The sequence below is a fragment of the Trachypithecus francoisi genome, unplaced genomic scaffold, assembly GCF_009764315.1.
Source record: "Trachypithecus francoisi isolate TF-2019V2 unplaced genomic scaffold, Tfra_2.0 Lachesis_group18, whole genome shotgun sequence".
NCBI lineage: Eukaryota > Metazoa > Chordata > Mammalia > Primates > Cercopithecidae > Trachypithecus > Trachypithecus francoisi.
Genome location: NW_022681463.1, coordinates 22,409,656 through 22,421,808, shown reverse-complemented (window position 1 = coordinate 22,421,808; position 12,153 = coordinate 22,409,656). Strand labels below are relative to the sequence as shown.

The 12,153-nt window shown below is 38.0% G+C and overlaps 1 long non-coding RNA gene across 1 annotated transcript; it reads left to right on the top strand.

The window, feature by feature from the left end:
• The first annotated feature begins 3,900 nt into the window (after window positions 1–3,900).
• On the top strand, window positions 3,901–11,714 carry LOC117063388. Its single transcript, XR_004428896.1, has 3 exons — window positions 3,901–3,920; window positions 4,043–4,047; window positions 11,630–11,714. It is a non-coding gene; the product is annotated as an uncharacterized LOC117063388 (long non-coding RNA).
• The last annotated feature ends 439 nt before the right edge of the window (window positions 11,715–12,153 follow it).

Genomic DNA, 12,153 nt, shown 5'->3' with positions numbered 1-12,153 from the left:
TTCTAACTTAGTGTATAATCTTATCTAATTGCAGTTGACACTCCATTTTGTAGATAATAAATATTAATTCCATATTATAATCAATAATAAATTTAGTGTTTCCCTTTTTGCTTCTCTTCTTGCCTTAGCCCCCATTTTCAGTCAGTCAAAATCAATCAATATTTACCATGTTACTTTAAATTTGGCTATACATCAATTTATTGATTGATCAATTTAAATTCTTTCCTATGATCTCCAGTTACTAGCGATGAGGAAACCAGCATACTTTACATAGCACCTTCTGTTCTCCTCTTTCCTAGTTTTTGTTTTATTCATTGTTAGTGTATTTGGCATATATATTTTATTGTTAACTCGTCCCTACTTTTTGTGTTATAAATGCATTTAAATTGTAAAAGAAACTCGTAATATTCCACCAGTAACTTTGTTATTTTCTATTTCAATAATGAGTTCCTTTTGTTTTAGCTGGGCTCATGGTGATAGGCTCTATTTCCCAGCCTCTTTCACAGCTAACTATGCATTCCTAGCTCAGCACAAGCCAGTAAAATACGAACCACAGTGATATGTCCTACTTCCAGGACATTTCATTAAAGAAGTTGCCTGCTCCTGGTTTCCAAACTCTTCTGGGAGCATGGATTGTGGATGGCACAGTATAACCCCTGTAGATGAAGACTACATGCTGGAAGACATAAATACCTAGGTCCCTGAAGGGCTTCCTAGAGTATAGCCACTGCATCAGCCCTGGACAATTTACATCTGAGTCATTTGATGAAAACAGGACGAAACAAAATTTTTATCCAATTTAGGTCACTGAATTTGTTGTCATTTTGTTACAGTGCTTTAGCATCTAAGAGTGCTACTAAAAGAAATCCAGGCTGGGTGTGGTGACTCACACCTTTAATTCCAGCAAATTCAGGAGGCCAAGGCAAGAGGATCACTTGAACCTAAGAGTTGGAGACCAGCCTAGGCAACATAGTGAGACCCTGTCTCTACAAAAATGTTTTTAAAAATAGCCGGTCATGTTAGTGCACATCTGTAGTCCCAGCTAATCAGGAGGATTAGCTGAGGCAGGAGGATTGCTTGAGCCTGGGGAGGTCAAGGCTGCAGTGAGCCGTGATGACCACTGCACTCCAGCCTGGGTGACAAAGTGAGACCCTGTCTTAGAAAATAATGATGATGATAATAATAATAATACAGAAATTCAATGATTATCACTGATCCTTTTGCTGTAAATTATTCAATCATCTCTTGATAAACTTGTCTTTTAGTAAATCCCTCAAAAAGAATTCATGGGGTAAATATAAAGTTTGTGTAACATCAAAAATGTACGCTAAGCTTCTAAACTTAATTTCTAGTTTAAACAACACCAAATAAAACGCTCAAATAATTCAGGTTTGGAGAAAATATGAAAGTCAATTGTCCTGAATGCTTTGAAAGTGAATGCTATCGCAAAAATTATTTAAAGCTGAATAATTTTATTTCTAAAAAAAAACAAAAATCCCCAACTGTAAAGCATTGATCTAACTAATTTTTATCATAGTCCCCTCATACAAAACCTGTAAAATATATTATTGTGACAATTTAAAAACTTTTCACAAAGACTGGATACTAAGAGAAATTATGAAATCATTTTATTGGTCTTAGGTGTAATAGTGGCATAATGGTTTTTTGTTTTGTTTTGTTTGTTTGTTTTGAGACGGAGTCTCGCCCTGTCGCCCAGGCTGGAGTACAGTTGGGCGATCTCAGCTCACTGCAAGCTCCGCCTCCCGGGTTCACACCATTCTCCTGCCTCAGCCTGCTGAGTAGCTGGGACCACAGGCGCCCGCCACCACGCCTGGCTAATTTTTTGTATTTTTTTTAGTAGAGACGGGGTTTCACCGTGTTAGCCAGGATGGTCTCGATCTCCTGACCTCGTGATCCATCCGCCTCAGCCTCCTAAAGTGCTGGAATTACAGGCGTGAGCCACCGCGCCCGGCCAACAGTGGCATAATGGTTTTGCAAAGGATTGTCTCATACATATACAAACACACACAAGTACACAGTGGGAGAGAGACAGTGAGGGAAGAAGAGAAAGAAAGTGAAACAGGAGAGCGAGGAAGAGAGAAAGAAGAGTAACAGGAAAGGAAGAGGGAGGAAGACAGGGAATAAGATGAGGCTGGAGATAAAACAAATATGCCAAAAAGGTAACAATTATTAAATTCAGTTGAAGGATATATCAGATTATTCTTTTTTAAATTCTAAAATAAAATTTGGGGAAATAAATAAAAGAAGTATTTAAAACACTCAAAAATGCACTATTGCCTTTATACTTAATTGACAGGTAGTTACACATTTGGGTTCCTTCTGTTTCCTATAGTATTTTCCAGGTATTATTCTACCAACTGCATAAAAAGTCGCTGTGGAGAAGAATAAATTGATGTGATTTGTACACTGTATATATATCTGGTTAAATATCTGGTTTCTCAGTAAATTCTTCTTATACATTAAAAGGCAAATAACTTTTCTGGACTATGTCTTCTTGTTAACCCTTCTTGATTATTTTCTTCTTGGAACAACACAAAATGTCCTTTCAGTTTGTAAGTTCAGGTTTTTGTATCTCAAAAATAGTTAATCATTTATATCCTTAAATGTTTGTTCTGTTTTATTCTATTCTACATAAACGTTTGCAATTACTTATATTACTTCTAAATCATTTTCAATTGGTAATTTTTCTAAATTGTAAAATTTTATATTAATATATTTTTTCTATTTTATGCCTTTTTCCACTGTACCTTTTGATATTGTCATTTCAGCTTACTCTTTAATAATTTGGGGTTTTTTCTATGCTTCTTTCCTCAGCTCTACAAGCTGATAATTTTTATTGTCTCCAGATATCTTTCTGGAGCTTTGGAATTTTTGCTTTGTACCCTTACTTGATGGAAGAGTTAATGTATTAATTTTTTAAATTTATATGAAAAATATCTTCGTTTGATTTTATCTTAGTGCAGATCCTATGGTGGTGTCTGCATGTATCACTGAAGAAGGTGAATTTTATCTGTACCGAATATTTGCCGGGAGTATGTATCAGAAAGGGAAAAGAATAAAGCTTGAATGATTTTTATGATCAAGGTCTCTGGGTGTGACATTTGCCCCATGCGATGGAGACAGGCATTGTTGGGCCTTTTCTCAATGCAAAGTCTCTTTCCAGGCTACAGCAGAGACTGTACTACTTGCATATGATTATCCCTATGATTACTCATATAGTCTCAACTCTTCTGCTTCTTGGAACCATGAGTTAAGTAAAACTCATTCCAGGTGTATCACTGTTTCTGCTGCTGAAAATAAGAAACGTGGGTTTATGGCCTAGCATGGTCTTCATTTTGCTGCTGTGTTTTTTGCTAGCTGTTTCTCTGAGCTAAAGTTCTCTAATGCCAGCTCTACATCATCATGTATTGACTTCTTCCTATTCGCTCCACTGCACGATCTTTGCTGTAAGCCACCTTCCCACATATCTTGTGCCTAGGGTTTTACCATCTCCCAGTTTCAGCAGACGTGGCGTTTCTATGTTCTATTCATTGTTTTCCTGGGTGCTTTTGAATGACTCATAGAAGATAATGGGAAAATGCTAATATTATAATGTTCAAACAAGAAGATCTATTTTTTTATTTTTGATATATATTACATATATACTTGTTAAAAATATATTAAAATTATACATATATATATATATATATAGAGAGAGAGAGAGAGAGAGAGAGACTGACTGAATCTGTCACCCAGGCTGGAGTGCAGTGGCAGAAACACAGCTCACAGCAGCGTCAACCTCCTGGGCTCAAGTGATCCTCCCATGTCAGCCTCCCGAGTGTCTGAGACTACAGGCAGGCACCACTATACCCAGTTTTGTTGTTGTTGTTGTTGTTGTTGTAGATACGGGGTCTTACTGTGTACTCAGGATGGTCTGAAACTCCTGGCCTCAGGTGATCCTCCTGCCTTGGCCTCTGAAAATGCAGGATTACAAGCCTGAGCCACTGTACCCAGCCTTCATGTATATGTTTAATATGGCTAGGTTGGGTCTTCAGGAAGACATTTTCATAATAATTAATAAATTTTATAAATTATATACACCCTGAGCCATATTTAAACAAGTATTCCTGTAATCTTTTTACATGAAATTTGTGTATACAGACTAGAATTTTACTACACAGTGTAATTTCTCCTCATAACTTCAACGAAAGCACTTCATTTCCTATTCTTCAACATTACTATGTAGAAACCTCAGACCAGCCTGCATTTTCCTTCAAATGTTTCTTCTTCTGGAATGTTTATATTGTTTTTTCTCAACCTTAAATTTCAGTATCCTTACCAAGTTATGTTTCTGTTGTTCTCTATTAATTCTTTATTAATTCTTATCATATTTCTAGTAACCATTTTTGATCCATGTGACAACTTTTTGTAGTTTTGAAAATCACCACAACAATATCATCCATCCCACATGCTCTTCTTAAAGTGGGGCATAGTCACTCATAAAAAGGTGGGGCGTATATTTCCTCACCTGAAATGTGGATAGGTCTCTGACCAAGGAAGATGCTACTCTAAGTGACTTTTGAGAACACGTTACAAAAACATCATGTATATCTGCCTTGTTCTCTCAAAACATTTGCTCTTGGAAGCCTAAAGTCACAGGTAAGCCGTTCAAGTGTCCCACAGCCCTGATGCTCTGAGAAGACCTAAACTAGTTCATGGTGAGACCACATGGAGAGGCCCTAAGACCTGTCCATAAGGAGAGAAAGATGCCTGGCCCCAGCTATCCCAGCTCCGGCTACCACAGGAAAGTCTCTGAGCTAGAACCACCCAGGAAATCATGAGAGTTTTTTTTAAAGCTTTTATTGTTTTAAGCTTTAATGTTGAGGGTGACTTTTTTTTTTTTTTTTGAGACGGAGTCTCGCTCTGTCACCCAGGCTGGAGTGCAGTGGCGCGATCTCAGCTCACTGCAAGCTCCGCCTCCCGGGTTTACGCCATTCTCCTGCCTCAGCCTCCCGAGTAGCTGGGACTACAGGTGCCCGCCATCTCGCCCGGCTAATTTTTTGTATTTTTTTAGTAGAGACGGGGTTTCACCGTGTTAGCCAGGATGGTCTCGATCTCCTGACCTCGTGATCCACCCGTCTCGGCCTCCCAAAGTGCTGGGATTACAGGCTTGAGCCACCGCGCCCGGCCGAGGGTGACTTTTAATGCAACAGTTGATAAGTGATGAAATGCACATATTCAAATCTTCCTTTATTTTGAGGAAGATTTCTTTTAAATATTTGTTTTCTCACCCAAGTGTTAGGTCCTTTTCCTGAGAAATTATAATTCTCCAAGGATTGTAGAAGATACTGCCATTCCCACACGCCTATTGGTTGTGCTGTAGTCACTTCTGTTCTTATAATTTTCCCTTTGTAGTACGTGTGATCTTATCTCTCCTACCTCTTATATTACTTCTTTTTTAGTGTTCGTTGTTGTTCATCTTCTTGATTTTTACTGTACTCTTTTAGTTTCTTCTAGTGGAGCTTTTAAGTATTTTCATATTTTATGTTTCGCCTCAATTTCTTTCCCTGGATTTGTCAGTAACTTGTATTTTGTATCATCTCTTGTTTCATGTTTTCTTTCATTTCCTTGAGAATGCGGAGTTTTTTTCCAAAGTGTTCCTTTCTTCTCTTTCAATGAGGCCTTGCTATGTTGCCTAGGATGGGGTGCAGTGGCATGATCATAGTTCAGTGTAACCTCAAACTGCTGTCTTCAAGCAGCTCTCCCACCTCAGCCTCCTAAAGTGCTTGGATACAGGCATAAGCCACTCTGCCTGGCCCCTTTTTGCTTTCTTTAGTATATGATTTGACACCAGGCAACCTCTGATTAAGAAGTGCTATGCAGAGTTAAGATGGCATAGGATCACAATATCTCTTTCAGACCCAATTCCATGCTGTCTCAGAAAATTAGAATAGGCCTCAAGTAGAGTGACCCTCACTGCATTTCACTGGCTCCCCATGGCCCAGTTCTTGTCTTTCAAGGATAAGTACTGTGGCCAGGATGATTTACAACTCTGTCATTTACTTTGTTGAAAACAATATCATAATTTTGGAGCAAATCTGCCATTTACTTTGTTTAAAACATTATCACAAGTTTGGAGCAACTGTTAAATCTCAGTGTCTTCTTTCGTTTTGTTCAAAATTTCCTTTTATCTGGCAGATATTCTTTATAATTGTATCATGAGGCTGCTCCAGATACGTGGTTTCACTGGACATTATTTTTTCTCTTTTCACATAGTGTGTATGTTTTGATGAACTTTGGGGGAGAGAGAGCTCTGCTGGTGTTCAGTAACTCTTTCATTGTCCCCAAAAAGCCCCAGTCATCACTTTTGAACATAACAAACTTGTGATCACTTATTTCTCCTAAATTTGCATATGCTGCCAAGAAACCAACAGGCTTCCAGAAATTTTATTAAGAGTTTCAGATATTTCACCAAGTAATTTTATCTCTGCTAATGAGATCAAGTGTATAACTGGAACTAAACTAAACATACCTCATTTCATGCTAGCTTGCTGCGCTGTAGGTAAATGTGAAACAGCGCTTTGTAGCCAAATGCACAGTTCAATGAAATTGTGTTGCCTCAATTTTTCAAGTGCTTTGTGAGTGGCAAGAGGGGATAGTAAACCTTTCCTGATTGACATCTATCAACCATCATGAGCTTCCCGGACACATACACTGATAAGAAAGTTGGTGGCTGTTGGAACCCACAGACAAAATCATTTGCTATAGAATCTACTGCAATAGACACAATGTTCACCCTTCTGAGTTGTGGCCTGTCTCTGGCCTTAAGATTCTGCATTAAGACAGACTGTCAAAGATAAGACAGGATGCAAGAGAGGCCCTGCTACAGGGCACCTCTGGTAAGGTTTAATAGCTTTCTACGCTTGAATAAGAATCCTCCTGATGCCTGATTTTTTTCCCTAGTACAATGAAGTAATGTCTTCATATTTCTAAAATGACACTTCCATCCGGGAGAAATAATAGTTCAGTGCATTAATTGACGCCAATTTCACATGGAACATTTTTATGGAAAGCACTTAGTTCTGATTTTCCAGGTATAAAAGAATGATGTCACCATTCGCGTTTCATCAGACCTGACTGTATACCTAAGACAGGAAGAAGGAAGTGGCCTTGGATTCTATTTAAGTAATAGGGTATATGTAAACAAATAAGGCTGGCATTTCCTTTTACCTCCTGTTTACAAATGTATTTGACTAGTGCTACTGAAATAAAAGATATGCTACTGCATTAAGCTAATGCAATGGTAGGTTCTGGGCAAATAGATGATGGGAAAAATGAGACAGATTAGGAAGATATGAGATGAATGATGAATTATATACTAGACTGAAAGGATAGATCTTTCTGCTTTTCATTTTTCTTCTTTCCACAAATGTTCTCATATGTTTTTCTTCTAAAGCACAATAACATTCCTTGCAATATAATATTGAGTATTTATATCTCCTCTCTAAACCAATTTTTCTTTTACATTGCTTGGTCTTGACATGCAGCAATATCTCAGTGATATTCTAAGGATTATCAGTCACAAATATTCACTGAACATGCAGTGTGTGTGTTGAGACTCATACCATTTATTTTGAAGTGGTTCAGAGAAAACAGGATATCTAGCTATAACCCTTGTTCTAAAGATAAGAACAGGAAAAGAAAGATGAAATAGAATACAATAAAATACATGATTCATGGGAATTTCCAAAAGTTCATCCCAGATTTCTCTTCTGTTCTCCCTCTGTTTCCTTGCTACAGAAGGATTTCATCTAGCACAGAGGCATTTTACTTTATGAAATATACAAATACGAATTGAGTGCCTTTAGTGCATCACGTCCTGAGCAAGAAGCCAAGAATTCAAAGAACAAGTCTTATTTTCTGTACTCAAAGAGCTTATAATATGGTGGTAAAGATAATCACATAGATAAATACATAGAGTCATTCCAAAGAAAGTGTATTAATTACAAGGATATGGACCATAGAGTAATAGCATCTATTCCAGCCTGGAGAGGAGTAGGGAGAGTTTCTGGAGGAGTTGATATCCATGCAGACTTTTAAAGGGTGAAAAAGAGTCATGACATGAATAGGAGAAAGAATATATTTCAAGTAGATAGGAAATCAGGAGCTAAGGCATGAAAAAGAGAAACTTCACAAGTGTTCAGTATTGCTGAAGCCAAGAGTGAAGACAAGAGTCCAAGGAAAGTCCATAATGGAGAGCTTTAATTTATATGTTAGGAAACTTAGATTATATCCACCGGGCAATGGTTGCCACTCAAGGGTTTTAAACAAACAAATGACAGGTCAGATTTCTCTTTTAAATCTGATGGTTCAGTGACAGACTGATTTGAAGTGAACAAGGCTGAAGTTAGAAACATTGGTTAATAGACTGTTTCATTAGGTTGCAAGATGATGATGGTGTCATCTAAGATAGCATTCACAGATGCAGAGAAAGAGGACAGATTTGAAAAACATTTAGAGAGTAAAACTGGCAAGAGTTTGTCATTACTTGTTCCTGGCATAAGGAAGAGAGCAAAGTAAAAGAAAACCCAGACTACCTGATATATTCTACAAAGAGCCACAGCAATATTCGCTGCTCTCATGGTCCTGGTTATCTGCCCTGACTGAGTGCAGTTGTCTTTTCTGGTGAACAATTTCGAGGTGGGAGTATTTGTGTTACTGTCATTCATCCTTATTTCTAAATCCTGAGGAACATTTCACTGATGGAATGAAACACTCCATTAATGAAACATTCGAACCACAACAAAATATTTAATTGTCAAATTTGAGACACAGCAAATGAAAATAACTAACCCAAAGTTACTTGACTTTTCTTAAAAGCTCTGGAGAAGCTTGACCAGCTGCCTGCTAACATGCACAAGTTTGAGAACCCCTGCATATGTTCCTCAAGTGTGGCTGATAGACTAGAAGGCAGATGGTGCAGCAGCAAACAGAAGGGTTGATGTGTATGCTCTGTGCAGCAGGATATTTCTTCCTATGTCTCCTACCACTGCTACAATCATTTACTCTACATCAAAAAAATGTACCTGAAAAGAAAGGAGACTCTGGACCTCCTTCAATAGAGCAAAGTGCAATTCATGGAACCAACTGCTTCATTATACCCCCATCATGTATGGCCACTGGGTCGCTCACACCATAAATGGCTCAAAATATTATACATAGGTATGCAATGTAGAAGACTTTTCCCCATTCATGCTCAAAAGTTTCATTCTCTCAACTAGATGAGTGTATTAGACCATTCTCACACTACTACTAAAGTCATACCCAAGAGGTAATTTATAAAGGAAAGAAGTTTAATTGACTCACAGTTCTGCATGGCTGGGGAAGCCTCAGGAAACTTATAATCATGGCAGAAGGGAAAGCAAATACATCCTCCTTCACTTGGCAGCAGCAAGGAGAAGTGCAGAGCAGAGGGCGGGGGGAAGCCCCTTATAACACCATCAGATCTCGTGAGAACTCACTATCATGAGAACAACATGGAGACAACTGCCCCCATGATTCAATTCCTTCCCACCAGGTCCTTCCCATGACACATGGGGATTGTGAGAATTATTATACAATTCATGATGAGATTTGAGTGGGGACATACCCAAACCATATTGGTGAGAGACCAGAGAGTACAATGTTTTCTTCAAATTTTAATTGGCTGGAGAGGTAGACTTCCATATGCTCTGTGTTATCCAGCATATTTCTGCTTCATTAATATGCTGGTAGTTATATTAATGAGAATAGCAATATTGAATGCCCAGAAAATATACTTGCAAATATTAAAATGATAAATTAAGGAGTAGTTCTTCCAATAGAAATTGTCTGTAACCTTTAAAAAAGTATCATTAACAAAATACAGACTAACAGGCTGAGACAAAAGCCATAAAACATCCTTAATACAGAGAGATGGCATGAATTAGGTCAAGTAATTAGACCCAAATCAATAAAGCTATAAGAAATAGTTACCTGAACAAGGAGCGGAGCTGCAAAAACTCATCTAGAAAAAGAGAAAAAAAAGGGGGGGGATAATTCTTAAAGCCACTCCATAATTGGGAATGTCTAATTCAAATACAGCAAAAGAGAAAACAAGACTGGCAATGTATAGCCAAAACAAAAACAACAAATCGCAAAGCAAACAAAAGCCACAACCAAGAAAATAGCTTCTACTATAGACTCACAGACAGAATTTTAAGTGGAAAATTACTGCGCTGTCTTCCAAATTAAGTAAACATGGCTACTTGTGTGGCGCTAAAACTCATCACATGCACAGCATGCTTCTAGTTTGTATCTTGATGATTACTGAACCATTGTAAACAAGTGTGCCAGGAAGAGTATGTCAAGAATGATGTACTCATTTTATACAGCTAACCAAGAAAACATGTTGCTAATGAAAATAACATTGCAAAGAGACAAATTCATTTCCCCATTGATATGTGGATGGACTGCAGTCACAGTATTTTAGTTCTGTATTCAGAATATAAACAGGCAACCACTCTTAACTAGTTCTATTCCTCACCTTTTAAGAACTTTGTCAATACTGAAAGGAATTAGGAGCTAGTTCAAGACTGTGCTACCTAGAAAAGCCAAAATAAGATTCACTGGGATTGATAACATCAAAAAGTATCTGCATCCAAGGTTTAAGTGGGTTAACAAATTTTGGTTCACATACAATAAAACAATTTTGTTTTAATATTAGTTTTTCTTTATTTTTCATAACCAAAGTGCAGGGAATAAGTTATGCACAGTTTACAAGTTATATATATAGATAGATAGATCAGGGTTCTCTGATATCAGGGGCAGCAAGATAGAACCTGTAGAGGCCAAAGTCATTGAACATGGTCACCTCCTTCAGTGAGAAGCCTTATGTTTTATCCTGAGGTGTTGTGCAAATATTGCCATTTTCTATGCATGAAATGACATGAAAATTTCAGGAAGAATTGTTTTAGAAAATGAGTTTTCTCTTTTGATGTGTGTGTGTATATCTGACATGAGTAATTTCATTAATTTCTTTGTTCCTAATTAATGCTTTGGCGTTGTGTAGGGATGGTTTGGAATAATGTTCTGTAGTCAATGTTTCTCAAAGCAGCCATTGAGAGAGATGATGGAATGTCCACATTACAATTTAATAATATTCTACCCAGAAGAATCTTATTCTCTGGATTTCTAGTGTGTGAAAACATCAAGTGAAAACCTAATAACCTTTGTAGCTCCCAATGATCTTATACATAGAAATGTAATCACAAATTTTTCTCACAATAAATGTACTCACTCATTCTTATCATTCTTAGTTATTTACTGCAGAGAAAAACATGGTGGTAGAACAAAACTCTATTTGTGCCAGTTATAAAACCTTCTCCTTTTACTCTACATTTGTTTTGGGGGACGTGTGTGTGTGTGTGATGGAGTCTTGGTCTGTCACCCAGGCTGAAGTGCAGTGGTGCAATCACAGCTCACTGCAGCTTCTACCTCCAGGGCTCAAGTGATCCTCGCACCTCAGCCTCCCCAGTAGCTTCAGACTACAGTCGTGCACCAACATGCCTCGCCAATTTTTTAATGTTTTGTAGAGACAGGGTCTCATTAGCCAGGCTGGTCTTGAACTCCTGAGCTCCAGTGAACCTCCTGCTTCAGCCTCCCAAAATGCTGGGGTGCTGGGATTACAGTCATGAACCACTGCACTTGGCTCTCCTCCCTTTACTTTGGAGTCCAGGTCTTGTCTCTTCTATGTTGGCCCTATGGCTCATTTGGGTTCGCTGAGGTAACATGAGGCCACTGAGCTGGAAGCAGACAAAGGGCCTGCTGAGAACATTCCCAGCCCCACAAATTGCAATTGATAGGGAAAAATGCAAGTGGCATAAAGAATACTTAGGAACAAATATTTTTAATTATAAAGTTTATTTAAGGATATCTACAATGTTGAAGCCCCAAAGTAGGGTTTAACTTAGAAGAGATATCCTCCCTGATGAAAAACCTCCAATGCTTAGAATCCAATAGCAGTTCTGTGGTATTTTGTCTTTCAAGGCCCTGTATGATCACATCTTACCTACCATTCCCTTCCTCGGGTCATCACACTCCAGATGCACTAACTTTTTGTATTCAAATATGCAA